This window comes from Pan troglodytes, chromosome 5 (assembly GCF_028858775.2).
Source record: "Pan troglodytes isolate AG18354 chromosome 5, NHGRI_mPanTro3-v2.0_pri, whole genome shotgun sequence".
Lineage (NCBI taxonomy): Eukaryota > Metazoa > Chordata > Mammalia > Primates > Hominidae > Pan > Pan troglodytes.
In genome coordinates, this window is record NC_072403.2 from 20,246,148 (window position 1) to 20,267,701 (window position 21,554).

At 43.6% G+C, this 21,554-nt stretch overlaps 1 long non-coding RNA gene across 1 annotated transcript; it reads right to left on the minus strand.

Moving 5' to 3' along the window:
• Positions 1 to 381: 381 nt before the first annotated feature.
• On the minus strand, positions 382 to 9,676 carry LOC107975067 (uncharacterized). Its single transcript, XR_001718272.3, has 3 exons — positions 9,427 to 9,676; positions 7,356 to 7,491; positions 382 to 469 (listed from the first exon to the last, which is right to left on the minus strand). It is a non-coding gene; the product is annotated as an uncharacterized LOC107975067 (long non-coding RNA).
• Between the last annotated feature and the right edge of the window lie 11,878 nt (positions 9,677 to 21,554).

Consider the following 21,554-nt stretch of genomic DNA (forward strand, 5'->3'; position numbering starts at 1 on the left):
TTGCTCCACCCATTTTATAGATTAAAAAATTAAGGCAGGAACTTTGGAAATGCTTTTTGCATGGATTATTTCCTTGATCCTCATGACTCCCCTATGGGTTGAGGGTAGGGAACTGTGATACAAGATAGAAAAGTTAGGAGACAACTCAAGGGTGCTCAGCTATGAAGCCAACCTCTGTGCCTCCTTGCTCTGTGGATGTCCTCTTGCCCCATTCTGATACTTTTCTCTGGTTTTGTCCAATTAGAGGTATAGGATTCCATTCCATGCCATTGTTTTAATCTTCAGCTCTGGCTTTCTGTCAGGAGCCCTCACTTGGGGAACAGGAGAAAAAGGATTTGCCTGGGTAGCAGTGCTGCTGCCGATGGCAGAGAGAGGAGATGAGGCTTCCTGGCTTCTTTTGGCTCCTGGGTCCTCTCTTGTGGCTGAATGAAAGGAATGCTCAATCCTGGTCTTGGGGTTTTCTGGTGCCCTGTGATGTTTTAAAACAAGGCAGTTAGAACCACTTTGGGGCGAGGGGATGGCGGAAAGGGAAGTAGGAGGTACTAATTAAAACCTGTGGAAAGGGTTTTAAAGTTCCCATACCAAGAAAAGTTAACATACCAAGAATATCGTTACTGTTGGTCTACAGCAACCTCTTCTCCTTGCTTGTCCCCACACCCCATGCTGCCTCACCTGCACTTCAGGTGCAAGCTGCCCCTTTGGATAATTTCTTTCTGTTTACTTCCTAAGGTTTTCTTGTTGTTCAGTTTGGTTAGATGTTACCTTCTAGGGAAAGTGAAGGGGGCAGAGAATGAGTTTCGTAAGGCATGAAGTGTCCTGGGTCCAGTGCTCCACGTGGGTGGGCCTGGCCATTTTCATTAGTAATAACAGATGCGCTGTACAACCATTCAGGATCAGCTACCATCCTGGGCACTGCAACAAAGAACTAACCAAGCAAATAAACAAACCAACCCACAGACAAAATTCCTGACCTGGAAGAACCATGAAGGCAAAGAGGCATCTATCTCACTGGGCACTGAGACAAAGAATTCAAACCAAACCAAACCAAACCAGACTAAACCAAACAAAAACCAATGCATGCACACACACACACACACACACACACACACACACAAACACGCACACACCCTAGCCTGGAAAGATCCTAAAGGTAAAGAGATATCTCATTCACTATTCATCCCCCAGAGCCTGGCCTGACACCTGTAACACAGAAAGAGTTTAATAGATAGTTGATAAATCAGTGGGTAAATAAATGATTGAATATTCTATTCACACTATAGACAAACATGATGAGTGATAAAGCATCGAAGAGGAAGAACTTGAGACAGGGTTCTACTGCTCACTCCAGGGAGTCTCTGACTGCTTAGGAACGACTGATACTGGTCTAGGACTTCCTTCTGTGTCTGCAGGACTTCCTGGAGCCTGGAAGTGGGGCTTAGCTGGGAGGCTGAAAAGGTGGGAAAAGCTCATTCATAACCCTGTGTGCCTTTCTCCAAATACCTTTGAGCTGCCAACCTGAGTCATAATTCCTCTGCCCTCCTCCAGGATCTAGAGTATGAGGCTAAAAGAGGGAGAGCCCACCCCTAAAGCAAAGGGGTACAGCCTGGTACATGGAGCAGCTTTGGGCTCCAGTCATCAAGCTGTGTCCAAGGTCGATCCACAAGTTATAGCTATGAGGAGAGCCCTCCACTTCTCTTAATGTTTGTCCAATGAAGAGGTCACATTTAGCAGCCTTGTGTATGGCTGACATGGCCCTAGATATCTCTCCTTCCTTTCAATGATGGCCAACAGAAAGCAAGAGTCTCATTGTCTCTAGGGCCCACTCTTCCTGCTCTTCCCTCTACTTCCCACAGGCACAGGAGCCTCACCCTATGGCCACCACCACAGGCCCACAGGGAGTACTGCCAGGCTTCCACCCATGTTTGCTTAAGGCCCAAGGGCTCTTCAGTCAGATTGCAGTGGATGTTGCCAAACCTGGGACTCACCACTTCAGAGCAGTGGGCTCCCCTGTGGCCCAGCCAGGTCTGGAAATGCCACCCAAGAGCCAAGGCCTGGAGTCGGGGCCCGAAGAGCCCACATGATGCTCTTCCCACCTGTGGCTGAGCTGGTACCTAAAATGCAAGTCAGATACACTGATGACTAGTAGAACACAATATGCCAGGCTTGGTCTTGGCCATGGCTGGTTGATGTATGGGAGGTCTTGGAACCTCCAGGTGGGCACAGGATTTGAAAGCTTAGGCTGATCTTAAGGGCTGGAATACCATTTCCTGCCCTGGGGAGAGATTATGTTGACCCCCAAAATCCTGGCAAGGGGCTGGGATAGGAGCTCAGATGTGCATTATTTTTATCTCTTAAGAAAAACGGAATGACATTTAGAGCTTTCCTATGGTATTAGAGAGATAGTTGAAAAAATACATATTTAGCCAGAAAAAAAGAGTGAAGAAATACAGCACTACTTTTACAACTGATGCTGGCCACAGACCTCAAAGCTGTTCAGCTCCTGTTATCAGACTCTCCTGTGCAGTCCTCATGTCTGTTCACCAGTGTGTTTTCCAGTGTAGATTTTAACCTTTCTATTTTCAATTGTGAAGGGAAGAAATGATTAATCATTACTTTCAAGTAATTGTAAGGCTTTTGGACTTAAACAGCTATGACTTTTGGTTAAAAATTACCTTAGGACATTTATTATTTTGAAACAAATTGCTTCCATTATTTAAAAACTGCACATAATTCTTACACTTATCTCTAAAATGTTTACAATTATATAATGCATTTAAATGTAACTTTATTCCCAAAGCACGTTTATATGCTGATTCATGGTCACACCACAATGCTCAGCATTCTGATGTAGCTCAGCAGAGGTACCTACCCTATCACTGAGACGCAGAGACAATCACAGACCTACCGCCACCTGGTTTCCTTGTATGAAGCAGGATTTGAACCTGAGTGTGTCTGAATCTAAAATGTGTGCTCTTGTCAACATGGTTGCATCGAGGGTTTGGTTTCCTCTAGGCACATCTGGTAAACCCCATTCTTTAGTATCATTCTAACCCCATTCAACCAGCATTCCCTCTGCCCTTAGTAGAGAGCAGGCTCTGTGCTAGCTTAGCTAGGTCAGGGGATACAGAAATGAGTAGGTCACAGTCTACTCAAGGAAACAGGCACATAAAGAAATATTTACCAATGAGTCTTCATTCTTCACCCAATTTAGCTTTGCAGCAAACCTCCAGAGCCCATATTAAAAACATCCATGGAACAGCCTACAAAACACACACATGCACAAATACACACACACACACACACACGCACGCACGCACAGGCACGTACACCAACTATTGCCCATTGGGGAAGATGAGGTCAAGTAAACTTATATGAAGCAAAAGAAAATAATTTCCTGGACCTTGTCTAATTGATTTCAAGGTTTGTGGTCCACCTTTAGATATGATGTGCAATAATTCCATCTCTCCAAGGAGGAGCTTTGACGTTAGTAAAATCATTATGGGGCTCTTCTGGTATTCCCAAAGCAGTTAATGGAAGAAGGATGGACACCCAGCCTCCTCTCTCATTAGTGCCTTCAGGGTCTTCAGCCAGATCAATTCTGCAGCCTTCCACCCTTTCTTCTGCAGCCTATTACTTAGTCCTTGAATGGGACCTGCTACAGGGCTGAATCTTTTAACTTTTTTTAAAAAAGACTTCATTTTTTTTTTTTTCCTGAGATGGAGTCTCGCTCTGTCACCCAGGCTGTAGTGCAGTGGCGTGATCTTAGCTCACTGCAACCTCCGCCTCCCGGGTTCAAGCAATTCTCCTGTCTCAGTCTCCTAAGTAGCTAGGATTACAGGCATGTGCCACCATGCCTGACTACTTTTTGTGTTTTTAGTAGAGACGGGGTTTCACCATGTTGGCCAGGCTGGTCTTGAACTCCTGACCTCATAATCCGCCCTCCTTGGCCTCCCAAAATGCTGGGATTACAGGTGTGAGCCACTGCCCCCAGCTAAGACTTCATTTTTTAGAGCACTTTGAGGTTCACAGCAAAATTGAGCAGAAGGTACAGAGATTTTCCATGTGTCTCCTGCCCCCACAGATGCATAGCCTCCTCCATTATCAACCCAGCCCCAACTAGAGCAGTACACTTGTCACTTGCATGCGCGTCCCTGTGAAGAGACCACCAAACAGGCTTTGTGTGAGCAATAAAGCTTTTAATCACCTGGGTGCAGGTGGGCTGAGTCCGAAAAGAGAGTCAGCGAAGGGAGATAGGGGTGGGGCCGTTTTATAGGATTTGGGTAGGTAAAGGAAAATTACAAAGGGGGGTTGTTCTCTGGCGGGCAGGAATGGGGGTCACAAGGTGCTCAGTGGGGGAGCTTTTTGAGCCAGGATGAGCCAGGAAAAGGACTTTCACAAGGTAATGTCATCACTTAAGGCAAGGACCGGCCATTTACACTTCTTTTGTGGTGGAATGTCATCAATTAAGGTGGGGCAAGGCATATTCACTTCTTTTGTGATTCTTCAGTTACTTCAGGCCATCTGGGCGTATATGTGCAAGTCACAGGGGATGCGATGGCTCGGCTTGAGCTCAGAGGCCTGACATTCCTGCCCTCTTATATTAATAAGAAAAATAAAACAAAATAGTGTTGAAGTGTTGGGGCGGCGAAAATTTTTGGGGGGTGGTATGGAGAGAGAATGGGCGATGTTTCTCAGGGCTGCTTCAAGCGGGATTAGGGGCAGCGTGGGAACCTAGAGTGGGAGAGATTAAGCTGAAGGAAGATTTTGTGGTAAGGGGTGATATTGTGGGGTTGTTAGAAGAAACATTTGTCGTATAGAATGATTGGTGATGGCCTAGATACAGTTTTGGATGAATTGAGAAACTAAATGGAATAACAGAAGGAGAAAAACAGGTATAAAAGGTCTAAGAATTGGGACGACTCAGGATATCTGATTAGAGAGTGCCTAAGGAGATTCAGCATAGTCCTGCAAGCAAAGATTATTTATTTACTTCAAGAGTTAAGAGTGGCAGTTTGGGGATAGCACCAGGAGATATCAGCTGTGATGGCTTGGAGAAACAGTGTGAACCCGCAGTGTAAACAAGAGCAGGGCATGTATGAGTAGTTGAGAACGGTAATAGGCGTATGACTAGGCAGAAGATAGTAGGGATGACAAGTTTTTTGGGGCACAGTCTAAGTTGGTCTGGTGTCTGGAATGAGACTGGGGCCTAATAAAAAGGAGCGTCTATACAGGAGCTTAAATGGGCTGTACCCTGTAGCATTCCGAGGACAGGCCTGACTTCTGAGAAGGGAAAGTGGTAAAAGTATTGTCCAGTCCTTTTTAAGTTGGTGGCTGAGCTTGGTGAGGTGTGTTTTTAAAAGACCTTTAGTCCATTCTACTTTTCTTGAAGACAGAGAACCGTAAGGGATATAAAGGTTTCACTGAATACTAAAAGCCTGAAAAACTGCTTGGCTAATTTGACTAACAAAGGCTGGTCTGTTTTCAGACTGTATAGAGGTGGGAAGGCTAAACTGAGGAATTATGTCTGACAGAACGGAAGAAATGACTGCGGTGGCCTTCTCAGACCCTGTAGGAAAGGCCTCTACCTACCCAGTGAAAGTATCTACCTAGACTAAGAGGTATTTTAGTTATCTGACTCGGGGCATGTTGAGTAAAGCTAATTTGCCAGTCCTGGGTGGGGCAAATCCTCGAGCTTGATGTGTAGGGAAGGGAAGGGGCCTGAATAATCCCTGAGGAGTAGTAGAATAGCAGATGGAACACTGAGAAGTTATTTCCTTGAGGATAGATTTCCACGATGGAAAGGAAATGAGAGGTTCTAAGAGGCGGGCTAGTGGCTTGTACTATAGCATAACCTGCCTTTGCTGGTGTGTGGCGATTAGGCCTGGTGGAACCGCCATCAATAAATCAAGCGTGATCAGGGTGAGGAACAGGAAAGAAGGAAATTTGGGGAAATGGGGTGAATGTCAGGTGGATCAGAGAGATACAGTCATGGGGGTCAGGTGTGGTATCAGGAATAATGTGGGAGGCCGGATTGAAGTCTGGGCCAGGAACAACGATAATTGTGGGAGACTCAACAAAGAGTGAGTACAGCTGAAGGAGCCGGGAAGCAGAAAGTATATGCGTCAGGTATGAGGAAGAAAATAGATTTTGGAAGTTATGAGAACTGTAGAGAGTGAGTTGAGCATAGTTTGTGATTTTGAGGGCCTCTAAAAGTATTAAAGCAGTGGCAGCCGCTGCACACAGACATGAGGGCTAGGCTAAAACAGTAAGGTCAAGTTGTTTGGACAGAAAGGCTGCAGGGTGTGGTCCTGGCTCTTGTGTAAGAATTCTGACCGCACTAACCATGCCTAGGAAGGAAAGGAGTTGTTGTTTTGTAGAAGGTGCTTTGGTTTGAGAGATCAGTCAGACACGATTGGCAGGGAGAGCACGTGTGTTTTTATGAGAATTATGCCGAGATAGGTAACAGATGAGGAAGAAATTCGGGCTTGATTGAAGTAATGGGGGCTGTCTGTGAAGCTTTGCGGCAGTACAGCCTAGGTAATTTGCTGAGCTTCATGGGTGTCAGGGTCAGTCCAAATGAAAGCAAAGAGAGGCTGGGATTAAGGGTGCAAAGGAATAGTAAAGAAAGCATGTTTGAGATCTAGAACAGAATAATGGGTTGTAAAGGCAGGTATTGAGGATAGGAGAGTATATGGGTTTGGCACCATGGGGTGGATAGGCAAAACAATTTGGTTGATAAGGCACAGATCCTGAACTAACTTGTAAAGCTTGTCTGGTTTTAGGACAGGTAAAATGGGGGAATTGTAAGGAGAGTTTATAGGCTTTAAAAGGCCATGCTGTAGCAGGCGAGTGATAACAGGCTTTAATCCTTTCAAAGCATGCTGTGGGATGGGATATTGGCATTGAGTGGGGTAAGGGTTATTAGGTTTTAATGAGATGGTAAGGGGTGCATGATCGGTCGCCAAGGAGGGAGTAGAGGTATCTTACACTTGTGGGTTAAGGTGGGGGGATACAAGAGGAGGACGCAAAGGAGGCTTTGGATTGGGAAGAAGGGCAGCAATGAGATGCAGCTGTAATCCAGGAATAGTCAGGGAAGCAGATAATTTAGTTAAAGTGTCTCGGCCTAATAAGGGAACTGGGCAGGTGGGGATAACTAAAAAGGAGTGCTTAAAAGAGTATTGTCTAAGTTGGCACCAGAGTTGGGGAGTTTTAAGAGGTTTAGAAGCCTGGCCATCAATACCCACAACAGTTATGGAGGCAAGGGAAACAGGACCTTGAAAAGAAGGTAATGTGGAGTGGGTAGCCTCCGTATTGATTAAGAAGGGGACGGGCTTACCTTCCACCGTGAGAGTTACCTGAAGCTCGGCGTCCGTGATGGTCTAGGGGGCTTCCGAGGCGATTGGGCAGCGTCAGTCTTCAGCCGCTAAGCCGAGAAGATCTGGGAAGCAGTCAGAGAGCCTTGGGCCAGAGTTCCAGGGGCTCTGGAAGTGGCTGCCAGGTGAGTTGAACAGTCCGATTTTCAGTGGGGTCCCACACAGATGGGACGCGGCTTAGGAGGAATCCCGGGCTGCGGGCATTCTTTAGCCCAGTAGCCAGATTTCCGGGATGTGTAGCAAGCTTCTGGGGAAGGAGGTTCTGGAGGAACGCCTGGCTGCTGCGGTTCAGGCGTTTGGAAGTTCTTATGTGCTGGAGATGTGGCTGGGGTTTGTCTCACAGTGGAGGCAAGGAATTGCAACTTTTTTCTGCTATTGTCCACCTTGAAGGTGAGGTTAATTAAGTCCTGTTGTGGGGTTTCAGGGCCAGATTCCAATTTTTGGAGTTTTATTTAATGTCAGGAGCAGATTGGGTAATAAAATGTATATTGAAAATAAGACGGCCTTTTGACCTTTTAGGGTCTAGGGCTGTAAAGCGTCTCAGGGTTGCTGCCAAACGAGCCATGAACTGGGCTGGATTTTTATATTTGATGAAAAAGAGCCTAAACGCTTCTGATTTGGGATAAAGATAAAGGAACATTAACCTTGACTATGCCTTTAGCTCCAGCCACCTTTTTAAGAGTAAATTGCTGGGCAGGTGGGGAGGGCTAGTCACGGAACGAAACTGTAAGCCGGACCGGGTGTGAGGAGGGGAGGTGATAAAAGGATTATAGGGTGGAGAAGCGGAGGCTGAGAAAGAATTGGGACCTAGCTCGGCCTGGCGAGGAGCAGCCTGGGGAGGAGGGGAGAGGTCAGATGGGTCTGTAGAAAAGGAAGATTAGAAGGACTCAGCGACGCTTGGGGTTGGTACTGAGGGGACAGGTGGGAGGGAAAGAAGGAAGATTTGGGACGAGTTGCACTGGGCACAGAGACTAGGAAGGGACTGATGTGTAAAAGAATGCCTGGATGTCAGGCACCTCAGACCGTTTGCCTATTTTACAACAAGAATTATTTAGATTTTGCAGGATGGAAAAATTCAAAGTGCCATTTTCTGGCTATTTGGAACTACTGTCGAGTTTGTATTGGGGTCAAGCGGCATTGTAGAAGAAAATAAGGCATTTAGGTTTTAGGTCAGTTGTGAGTTGAAGAGGTTTTAAGTTTTTGAGAACACAGGCCAAGGGAGTAGAAGGAGGAATGGAGGGTGGAAGGTTGCCCATAGTGAAGGAAGCAAGCCTAGAGAAAAGAGAGAGTAGAGAAATGGAGGGAAGGGGTTCGGGGGTTCTTACCTTCCAGAAAAGTGGGAAAAGGGGTTGGGGCGCAGAGATAAGAGGTTGGGGCATGGAAATAAGGGATTGGGGTGCAGAGATATAAGAGGTTGGGGTGTGGAAATAAGGGACTGGGGCACAGAGATACAAGGTTGGGGCACGGGAATAAAGGATTGGGGCACAGAGATAAGAGGTTGGGGTGTGGAAATAAGGGATTGGGGCACAGAGATAAGAGGTTGGGGCACGGAAATAAGGGATTGGGGCACAGAGATAAGAGGTTGGGGCACGGAAATAAGGGATTGGGGGTTCTTGCCCCATAGAAAAGCGGGACTTGCTGCTAAGGGTGAAGGAGAAGGGGTTGAGGGGTACTTGCCCCTCCCCCAGAAAGGCAGAGAAGGGGTAGAGACAAGGAGAGAAGGGGTTGGGGTACTTGCCCCTTTCCCAGAAAAGCGGGACTTGCCGCTAAGGGTGAAGGACCAAGGCAGGCGTCCCTGCGTGGTCTGACACCTTTGAAACGTGTGAATAATCAGGCGTCCCTGCAATGACTAAACACCAAGGGAAGGCTGCCTTCCCTGTCCGTGACTAGCGCCGGAGTTTTGGGTCCACGGATAAAACGTGTCTCCTTTATCTCTCCCACAAAATGAAAGGAATTGAAATTAAGAGAAGGGAGAGATTGAAGAGTGGAAAGGAGAAAGTGGTTGAGGGACAGTGAGAGAGGTTGGAGAAGAGAGTAAGAAGAGGCTGCTTACCTGATTTAAAATTGGTGAGATGTTCCTTGGGCTGGTCGGTCTGAGGACCTGAGGTCGTAGGTGGATCCTTCTCACGGAGCAAAGAACAGGAGGACAGGGGATTGAGCTCCCAAGGGAGGTCCCCCAATCCAAGTCGCAGCACCAAATTTCAGGCGCGTCCGTGTGAAGAGACCACCAAACAGGCTTTGTGTGAGCAATAAAGCTTTTAATCACCTGGGTGCAGGTGGGCTGAGTCCGAAAAGAGAGTCAGTGAAGGGAGATAGGGGTGGGGCCGTTTTATAGGATTTGGGTAGGTAAAGGAAAATTACAGTCAAAGGGGGGTTGTTCTCTGGTGGGCAGGAGTGGGGGTCACAAGGTGCTCAGTGGGGGAGCTTTTTGAGCCAGGATGAGCCAGGAAAAGGACTTTCACAAGGTAATGTCATCACTTAAGGCAAGGACTGGCCATTTACACTTCTTTTGTGGTGGAATGTCATCAGTTAAGGTGGGGCAAGGCATATCACTTCTTTTGTGATTCTTCAGTTACTTCAGGCCATCTGGGCATATATGTGCAAGTCACAGGGGATGCGATGGCTTGGCTTGGGCTCAGAGGCCTGACAGTCACCATTGATACATCTACATTGATTTATCATTATCACTCAGAGTCCACAGTTTATATTAGGATTTGCTCTTGGTGTTGGATGTCCTATGGGTTTGGACAAATTTATGATGGTGTATATCTACCATTATAGTATCCTACAGAGTAATTTTACTGCCTGAAAATCCTCTGTACTCTGCCTGTTCATCCCTCCCTCCCCTCTAACCTCTGGCAATCATTCATCTTTTTCCTGTTTCCATAATTTTGCTTTTCCAGGATGTCACACAGTTAGAGTCATAAAGTATGTAACCTTTTCAGATTGGCTTGTTTCACTTAGTACTATGCATGTAAACTTCCTCCATGCCTTTTCATGGCTTGATAGCCCATTTTGTTTTAGTGCTGGATGATATTCCTTTGTCTGAATGTGCCACAGTTTGTCCATTCACCTAATGAAGGACATCTTGGTTTTCTCCATGTTTTGGCAACTATAGACAAGCCATTATAAACATCCTGTGTAGGTTTTTGTGTGGACATACATTTCCAACTCATTTGGGTACATACCAAGGAGCGTGATTGCTGGATCATACGGTAAGAGCATGTTTAGTTTTGTAAGAAACTGTCAACTGGTCCTCTAAAGTGGCTGTACGCTTTTGCATTTCCACCAGTGATAAATGAGAGTTCCTGTTGCTCCGTATCCTCACTAGCATTTGGTGCTGTCAGTGTTTTTTGGCTATTTGAATAGGTGTGTAGTGGTATCTCATTATTGTTTTAATTTGCATTTCCTTGATCACATATGATGTGGAGCATCTTTTCATATGCTTATTTACCATCTCTATATCTTCTTTGGATGGGTGCCTGTTAAGGACTTTGGTCCATTTAAAAAATTTGATTGTTTGTGTTCTTACTGTTGAGTTCAAAGCATTCTTATGTATATTTTGGATAACAGTCTTTTATCAGATATGTCTTTTGCAAATATTTGCCCCCAATCTGTAGCTTGTCTTTTCATTCTCTTGACAATATCTTTTGCAGAGCAGAAATGTTTAATTTGAATAATGTTAAGTTTATTATTTCTTTCCTTGTGCCTTTGGTGTCATTACATAAAAAGTCATGTCTAAGCCCAAGGTCATCTAGATTTTCTCCTATACCGTCTCCTAAAAGTTTTATACATTTTACATTTAAATCTGTGATCCCTTTTTAATGTTCTATATTGAAAAATTTTAAATATGCACATAAGTAAAGGAAAGAGAATAATGACTCCATCTACCCATCATCTGCTGCCCAGTGTCATCAATTATTATTATACCAGTTTTATTTCATTTATCTTTTCCCTCCACATTGGTGTTTTTGTTTGCTTGTTTAATATGATGTAATTTCACTCCTACCTGCTTGGGAGGGGTAACCTTTTCAGGCAGCAGTTCGACATGGGGACCTTACCCTGTATGTGCTGGGTTCACTAAGTGTTAGTGCTGGTTCTGCCTACACTTTGGGGACCCTGGTTCCTACAAAATTTTCACAGTGGCCCAGCTAGCTTAGTCACATTATGTCTATTAATCTGAGTTGATTTTTACAATTCCTTCTGGATAGTCCTTATTATGTTTGCTTTGAAAATCTAGCTTTTGCACCTCCACTTAAGCACAAGCCTGAATAGCTTCATTTGCTTTGAGAGAAAAGCAAGTGGAGCCAGTCAACCTTATGAATGAATGGAAGAGAAAAACAGTCAATGTGCCTAATTACAAGACATTGAGTAAAGATGAGCATAGTGTGAAAAACAGAGGCAAATTTCCCAAACTGCACATCCAGACTTGCCTGCAAAACATTGTTAGTGTGGAATCACAGATTTTTAGTGCCCTAAGGACTTTAGCAACTGTTTGGCCATAACACCCTCATTTTATGGATCCAGAGATACTAAGTAATTTATTTGAGGTCACACCACTTGCTTTCTGATACTAAAGTCTGAGCCCTTAAACCACACCTCTCCGCAGCCTCCAGGTACTGGTAAAAGTACCAAGGCATGGAAGAGTGAGGAAGGGTGATTGTCTGAGACAATGGTAAGGAGTTAGCCTAGCCTTAAGTATCTTTAACTGTTGACATTTTCTTCAAAGAAGTCATTTGCTTTATTTGTAACCAATACATACTAGATTCGTGCTAGATATATACTAGGTGATAGCATAGAATGGCCCATGATAGAAGAAAATTACCATTTTTTAAGGAAAAGGCCCTCCCAGTGGCACGGTTAGTTCAGATGGGAGAGTGAGGCCAGGATGGACTGGGAAGGCCCGAGCATCTCTCTGTGCTGGGAAGAAGGCAGGCCTGACAAGCCACAACTCCCTCACCAGTAGAAAACTCACTGAAGGCATGTATCCACACAGTGGTAGGTAAGGTGCAGCATCCAGAAAGGTGAGAGGCAATAGGCTCGCTCACTAACATTCAAGGGAAGGGCCATGCAAAAGCCCTCAGCTGTAAGAAACCGTCCTTGCAACCCGTGTTGCCCTGACTCATTTCTTGTTCTTCCAAATTTGAACAGTGCTCAGGTTGATGACAGGAACTAGAAATGATGTCAAGACTTAACTCTCATTTTACTCATAAGGGCGTGGCAGGAACGTGGGTAGCCCCTAGGGTGAATGCTACCCATGGAAGAAGATGAACCATCCTTATTAAGCCCTCCATGTGCAGGGCATGGGGTGCTGCTGTGTGAGAAGAGAGAAAAATAGCTCTCTATAATATGGGTTGTTGAACATTATGGGCTTCTCAGAATGAGTTAAATTCTCTTCTGTGGTTGACCATAATTCACCATAGAGACTCCTCTCCTAGATATATATTTTTGAAATTCCTAGACATGCAGAGATAAGTCCACCCTGGAACCTGTAATGGGGTTCCTCCCTGAATTAGCTCAGGCCCCAAAGGGACGAGGTGCTATCTGTGACCTGTGCCAGGGAATACTCTGTACCCTGAAAGCCAAGCCTCAAGTATTCACGGCTTGCTATCTCCAGGGTAATTAAAGGGGAGAGAGTAAATCACACACTGAAAAACAGCCCTGAGTGCTTAAGTACATGTCAGTCACCGAGACTGGCATCTACTCAGAGTGGAGGAGACCTGGGGTTTGCATTACACACAACACCCCATGAGATCATTAGGGCTACTTCAAGCACATGGCTTTCAGGGTTACCACAGCCCCTCCTTTTTGCCCAAGTAAATGCAATCAGATTCAACTGGGAACAAATTAGGGAGGCAAAATAAAGCACACTTACTGAAAACCAGCAAGAAACTCTACTGTCTCCTATTAGAAAAATTAGAAACCATTTAACAACAAGAGACCATTTTGTGTTGGAAATAAAAGAGGCCCTGAATGAAGAGTGCCAGGCCAGAGCTGAGGACGGCTTCCAGGTGAGATCAAACGCGGAATGGGGGGCCAGCCTGGACTAAGCTGGGTTCACCTAAGTCCTTATTAGCTGATGAGCAAAGACTGCCCAGCGAACAAGATGTGTGAAAATTGGCCGAGAATCAACTTTCCATGGCATGTTTTCTTGGTAGATTTACTTGTATAATTTCCTATGTAAGAGGAAAAATAGCCTGGGCAGCATTTTCCAGAAGACTGGCACTAAGTCAATTTCAGTCCTTGAAAACTTAGAGGTCTAGCCAGGCATCCATAACGAAGTTGTGGCCAGTCTTTTTTTTTTTTTCATATGTTTTTTCTTCTCTATTTCCTTTTAGACCTCATGGTCACACCTCATATATTAAGATTCTAATTTGTTTAACATCTAGGTGCTGAGCAAAAAGGAAACACTAAACACTGATGGATAGGGTCGCTACTGGGTAGCAATAAATGGGGGTGGGGAGTTGTGCGAAGAGCGAGAAAGTACACAGCTGATTTTCATTTCCTAATAGGCATTCTGCCTGGAAACCTGTATAAAGACCTGAAATATGTATTGCTCTAAAGACTGAATGTTTAAAATGTCATCTTAAATTAGTAAGTGTCTTTAAATCTTCACTCTTTTGTCACGTTTTAGTAATGTTTATTACACACCATAAATCTTATTCATATCCACATAAATTGAGCCCCTAACCACGAGGGAAACAAGTACTTCTACTCACTGATATAAGATTCTGGAGCAGTGGATGACATCAAATATTATGATTGCAAAAAAGAAAGCTCTCCTGGGGAAACTGGTTTGGGGAGAAGGAATAATCACCTTTCTACTTTCGTTGTGGAGAAAAAATGTTAATATCTCTGAAATTCTGTCTAGCAATTTTGGGGGTTCAAATAAGTGGTCATGATCTAATGAAAGTTTAAATAAGTCGTTTCTACTGTGCTTGCATTCGGATTGATTTCAGCAATATAGTAATGGTGAATAAGATAAATCGAAAAGAAATCAAAGTTTGTTAAGATAGTACAAAAAAAGAAGCAATTTGTAAAGGTCGAGGGGTTATCTGCAGTGGGATTTTAGTGTATGTAAGGACAAAGAGTGGCAAGATAAGAGTGGAGAGAAAAAAGAGTTCTGTTTAGAAGTTCTGGACTGGCTGTCCCCAGACATCTGTGTTTCAAAGACCAGTAAAATCTTTTTTTTTAAATTTCAGAGACTGACATACGGTTGATAGCTTTTAATTTTTCCAAATAAAGGACATAAAAATGTTATTAACTATCATTTTGCATTCTTCTAAACAATAAGGATCCTTTTACTCAGAGTTTTAAAAACTAAATCAGTTAAACTTTAGGGAAAATTCACCTTGTCATCCTTTATTTTCTCATTTTGCCATTACTTTGCAATGGAACGCAGACAACTGTTTAGGAATTGCTGCAGGTTCCATGGAGACCTATTTTTAATACCAGTGAGGTCTTCAATATTTTAGGAAGAGATTTCCCCCACCCCCGCACCTTGGTCCTATGAGCTCTCCTCAGGTGATTTTGTCTGCTGACTACTCAGGTTCCCGATCAGAGAGAAACATTCAGCTAGGATGTTGTGTACAGTCACCCATTAGCTTTTGTTCTGCCAGGGATTGTCAGAGATGGCCTGGTGGGGACAATGACTGGGTGAGGAACTCTGGACTTAACTAGGTCTAATGTTGATATGGTTGGGATCTGTGTCCCCACCCAAATCTCATGTTGAAATGTAATCCTCAGTGTTAGAGTTGAGGCCTGGTGGGAGGTGACTGGATCATGGGGGCAGATTTCTCATGAATGGTTTAGCACCATCTCCTCGGTACTGTCCTCACAATAGTCAGTGAGTTCTCACGAGATCTGATCTTTTAAACGTGTGTGGTACCTCCACCCTCTTTCTCTGGCTCCTGCTTTCATCATAAGACACTTGCTCCCCCTTCATCTTCTGCCATGATTGGGAGCTTCTTGAAGTCTCCCCAGAAGCAGTTGCCCCTATGCTTCCTGTACAGCTTGCAGAACTGTGAGCCAATTAAGCCTCTTTTCTTTATAAATTACCCAGTATCAGGTATTTCTTTATAGCAATGTGAGAATGACTTAATACAAAGGTCATCTCTGACTGCCTGGAAATGCTTTCTTTAGCTTCCAGATTTTCATGCAAGAGGCATCTGCTCTTATACATCCTTCCTGACCAGCCAGCCACCTTAGCCCTGGGTAGAGTAGACAGTGGATGGCAAGCTTGGCTGAAAAGCAGAATGATGTGGAAGCATTTATTAAATGTAAATTTGTTCTCCACCTGCTCTGGAAATTCTAATGTCATCGTTCTGGGATATGCTCTGGAAGGTGTATTTTGATTTAAGAACTAAAACTCTCTGGCTGATTCTGAAGCCTGAAGCCCACCTTCTCCTGGGCACCCTCCTTCCCTAGGACAGACTTGGTATTATATCCCCTATAACACTTCAGTGCACTTCCTGAATTGCTTTTCTCCCTTGGCAATTGTCTCTCTCAACCCCCATGTCCATCCCTGCGCCAACACACACACCTACACACACACACGTGTGCATTTTCACACCCCAAATTATAAAATCTTTAGTTAGGGAAATGATTTATGTTAGTTTCCATAATAACTAACATAATGCCTGGCACATAATAGAGGCTAGCCAAATAAATACTTATGCAATGTGTATCAGTAAATGGATCTTTTCCAACTCAAAAATTCTGCATTTTGCTCCTTCCCACTGATAAGCAGTAAGATAAAGTAATAGAAAGTGTAGATGCACACAGAATGATAAGCAGAGAGCTAATAGTCTGTGATGGCATGGAAGGAGCTGAGTTCCAACACAGGTTGTATTGCTACAGCTGTGCGCCCAGGAGCCACCCACTTACCTCCTTACTTCAGTATGCTCAATAGTTAAAGAGACCACAGGGTCACTCTGGTCATTTTTGGCTCTAAAATTCAATGATAAATGGATACAAATAATTTTCTTTCTAAAATTATAAACTTGCTTACGCTTTGAAAAGTAATACAATTTCAAGGAAAGCAGAATTCCAGCATAGACAGCTGGCCCCTAAATTAACTCTTTTTATGGTTACTATTTAAAAACAAAAAGATCTTTGATTTTTTTAAAAATCTGCTTTTGCACTGCATAATCCATTCCTCCATTGATGAAATAGTTAATATAGAAACGCTACAGAAGAGCTTACCTGAGTTCTTATTAAATATTTTCTTTTAAAAATATATTTTGTAGCTGGTGTTACCAGCTGTCACTACATCCGCTGACAACCTACCAAAAGAATAGTAAAAATGCCAGTCAAAAAATTAAAGCCAAATTGCTCACCATTTTAAAATGAGAAATTTTAAGACTTTTCCTAGCATTTGACATATGCTCAGACCATAATCTGAACACCGTCTTCACTTAGTGGAATATTTTCAGCATAAACTGAAGTTAATATAAATTGGTGTCAACTACCACCTGTCACACAATGCTGGAAAGCCGTGTCACCATGAGAAATGGACCAGGGGAAATAAATAACCTGCAAAGTGGTAGTCTGCAAATATTGACACACATGACCAGAATTCTAGATAAATGATAGCAAACATGGCACAGATCGAAACTTAAGGGCTTGCACATCTTTGTATCCTAGTCAATCTGCTTTTCATAAATCTGCTTAGCGCTAATGACTAGAATGCATTTTTAATAAATTAATTTTGAATAGCTGGTACTCTGGAGGGAGGTTGGGACTTGCCCTCATGTTATTAATAGTGAAAATGGAAGCCTCAATTTAGAAACACGTCTGTAGCTGTTGTAATATAGAGTCCAACAAAATGACCCCCACAACAGGTGACCCTGATTGTGCTGTAGATTTGCTTAGTCCTTAACACTGTTCAGTGGGTTTTCGAAGACATTATCAGTTTTGAAAAATGACCCATTATGTCTCCAATATGTGTTTTAAGCTGTTTATCCTATAGTCATGAGAAATATAGTCTTATCCACGCCCTGCCTTTATGTGTTCTGAACTGTGGACGTGCAAGGCAGCTAACTGGGGCCGGGACTAAGTACTGTCTGTGACGGTGGGATAGAGATTCATAGTTTAACTGGGACAAAGAGGATCAGGGGCCACATGCCTGCTTTATCCAACTGACCTAAAAAGAACAAAGTCTGCATTGATGCCTGTAGGTTAATCCCTAAGATCCCCAATACTCGAACATAATGTTTACATGAAAGTCAATGATTTTCTAGGTCACCAGTGCCTAAAATTGGGTGACCCAAGTGTGAGAAGTAGTCAGACTTGGGTGGCAGAAATTGCTGCTTTAAAATTTTTCCTGCATACAAAAGACTTAATTGGGTCTCCTGAGACCTAAGTCCTTGTGGCCAAAAGAATGTCAACTCCCAGAGGGCAGGAACAGCCTCTGCATCATTTAGTATTGAATGGCACAGCACCTAGTGGAGTGCCTGGGACTTAGTAGATACTCAATACATTTGTGTTGAGGGAATGATTGATTTAAATGAATGGATTCTATGGTTTCTGTCACAAGTAAAATAGCTTCATTCTCCCACTTCCCATGTTACCCAGTGTTACACCCACTGTCAGTCCGCCCCTTTCTTTGCAGTGACCTATCTTCTCAGACAGCTGAGACTGGTGTGATAATTACCATTTGCCTTACAAAAATAAGAGATAATTGTTTCCCCTACATTCACCAAACTCTTAGAGATAGCCAAGGAACATTTTCTGCATAAACATGCAGGCCTCATCATATCACCATCAGCCTTGTATTGAAAATTAATGACTATTTCATAAAATATTGAGACCTAAGACTGGCACTTAAAACAAAATTATCCTTTTCTTTTCCCTTAAAACCGCTCCTGATTAGATAACTGCCAGACTCCAGTAATGTTGTGAAATAAACCTGCAAACACTCCACGATCAGAGTGACACAGCGTGCCTCACTCTCACGCTAGTGGGCTGGTGGTTGGTTGGTTCTAGCACCCATTAGCATGAGTTAATGAGTAAGCATTCCCTTCCCTGTCACATTCCTTGCCTGTTATTAGCCAAAACCTGAACTTTAGCTTAATTGCAGAAATCAGCCCGCCCATAGCAGATGAGGGCATGGCCCCTATTGTTTTGATTGCATTCAAAGTGCTAACCTGGGGGACCATGACAGATGACATGCTCCGGCACTGCAGAGAGCAGCAGGTGGGGTGCTGGGACTATGGGTGCAGAGAAGAAAAATGGCATTTTCCAAGCCCCCAGGATTTGATTTTCCTCACACTTACTTACTTAGCTGTGCACAGTAAACTAGATTTCACAAGTATCAGAGATTCTTACAGATCTAGCTTCTTAGATTTTACTTTAGACTCTTGCCGGCTTTTCTGAATTTGAAATTGATCATTTCATAGACTCCCTATACCTCCCCCTTTCGCCTCACCCTGAATTCCCTGCTACTTTCCTGAAGCTTCTGTTGGCCTACTGGGAGATTTGGTTTCTCTGGCACTGAATCAATTGAAGAATCAGAAATATTTGAGACTGGATGTGATCAGAAACTCTGGCTTTTGAGTTTCAAGTTTTATTAAAACTCATGTATTTATAGGGCACTTTAGTTTTAGAATATTTGGTATCTTCAGCCTCTGTATTTAATTCACACAGCTCTTTTACTGACTGGAGATCATTTCTTTATGCTCACATTTCTTTATCTTAGAAACAGACGTAATCATACCCAAAGTCTGCTGGTTGCCTGTATCAATTAGGATTATTTTGGTTGTGAGTGACAGTAAACAGCACAACTGGGTTAAGTAAAATGGGATTTTTGACACACATATAATTGAAAAGTCCAGGAAAGGGGCTGGTTTCAGATGCACTGTGATTTAGAAGCTTAGATATCATGATGGCTTGTTTCTCTACTACCCTGGGTTTAGCTCTACTCTCCTCATCAGGATTGGGACTGCAGCCCCATAGTGCCTTTCTCTGAGCCTCATACCCAATGGAGAAACAGAAATTTGTGATTCCTAGACTTGAATCTCATTAACCTTGATGGGCCAGACTTTGGGTCACATGCACACTCATGAACAAATCACTGTGGACAGGCGGCAGGTAGAGTGTGGTGATTGGATTATCTTAGATTACATGCTTCACTCTCAAGCCTGGGGGATGGAGTTGGCTGAATGAAAACAATATAGACTAAGAGTTGGTGGATATACGCCCAATAATATTAGGGCACTGCTGCCTCTAGATGGGAGAGTGGAGAGTGAGTGGTATAAACAACAAATATCCGCTAAACTACCGCAGAAAAAGGAGCAATAATTGAAAAAAGTAAAGCACTTTGAATCTCTTGAATTAAAAAGCAATATGAATTTACAAGATGCAAAACCCCCTTTTTTTTCATGCTGACATAGGGAGATGGAAGTGGCACGCTATACAAACTAAGTGTTACTTGGCATTTGTCTGAGTGATAGTGTTGTGATTCGGTTGACGTGACCGAAACTAAATGTGGAATTGAGAATCTGTTCATGCTATTCTGAGGTCCTCTTTTGCAACTTTATATTTATCAGCATGGGCTATTGTAAGAAACAAGATGGTTGTCATAAATTGATCAACACTCTCTGGTCTTCTGTTGTTCTTGCTTATTATGGACTTTGGGAAGAAGTCAATTAGAGAAGTTCTTTAGCCAGTATCATAATGAGTAATGGGAACATTTACATGATTGCTAATGGCTGAGTTTACACGATGCCTCAAAGCATCAGTGGGGATGTTTGGCAGCAGCACATTATGACGGTGATTATCACTATAAATTAAGTTTATGTTGATATAATTAGCAGTTAAAAGCTAAAGTAATATTTATACTGATACAAGTTCTATCAAAGCCATACCAGTGCAAACAGGCTGTGAATGTTGATATAGTGGGGATAATTTCATCTTGCAAGAGGGGATGTTTCTAGAATTGAGATAGCCTATTGGCATACAGTTGCCCCTCCCACTCCTAGCCAAAAATAGAAAGTATAAACTTGACCAAATTGCTTCACAAATTCAGAATCTATAACTTGGTGTAGCAATCCCCACTGAGGATAAGTAAGATGCATCTTGGTAGTTTAGGCCTTGAATCACTGAACCTGGAAAGAGAGAGAGAGAGAGAGAGAGGGAGGAGGAAGTGAGAAGGCATGGGATGCCTAGGTAACTGGTTGTGAGCACAAGTCCACAATGACAAAGATAGGGTCTTGCCAGACAGGATCATTTGTCACAAGGGAAACCACCTAGGAGGATCAGGAGGTCTCATTAAAAGCACCTGGTCATGAGCTCATTGCATGAGCTTTCTTGAGAAACTACGGCTGGGGCCAAGAACTGTGAACCCATAGTCTTCCTTCTCTGCCCTAAGAGGTTGAAGGTTGTAGCAACACTTCACACTTTTGAGGTCACCAGCATCAGATGACAGTTCTTTCCTCAGAAAGTGGGCCAGATCCTCCCGACTCCAGATCCTCAGCACAGTATCTAAGGCTGCCAAGTCACTCTGATTTCTTCTTCATATCACATGCTTTGCAGGTACAGCCCCTAATCCATAAGACTATCCCCATAGTTGGTGGGATTCTCTCTACTTTAGGGAAAAGGGAATAGAGTAGGGGAAGGATAAGTGACTTTTAAGAAGCCCCACAGTGAGTAAGTGGTAGAGAAGGTGGTCAGGTGGCCTGAGGCTGGCTGGTTTTGGAGCCATTTTGCCCCAGAAGCATTCATTCAGTCAGCAAATATGTATTTATTCAACACATATTTTTTCAGGGCCTGCCATCTGCCGGGCACTTTTCTAGGAACTATATATATATATATATCAGCAAACTGAATAGGCAAAGACCTCTGTCCTCTAGAAGTCTGTATTTCAGGCCTCTCTCTGGAAGTGTATGATCTAGGGAGGAATCCTAGAATGCTCATTACATGCTTGCTCAAAGCCCTCACCTGCAGGGCTGCTTGTGTTAACATGCTCTCTAGAGGGCTCATGGTGGTCTGATGTCTCTCTACCTGCAAAATATCCAGCAACTTAGCACTTTGAATACAAAAAAGAAAGAAGTTGGTAGTTTTTGCAAATTGAGGGAAGTAGGAAATGATGACAGCAACTGGCCCTCAGTATCCTCTTTGGACAGGGAAAGTTGTTTGTTGTGCCTAAGATGGGAAGAGAAATAACTGGCATCCCAAACCCTG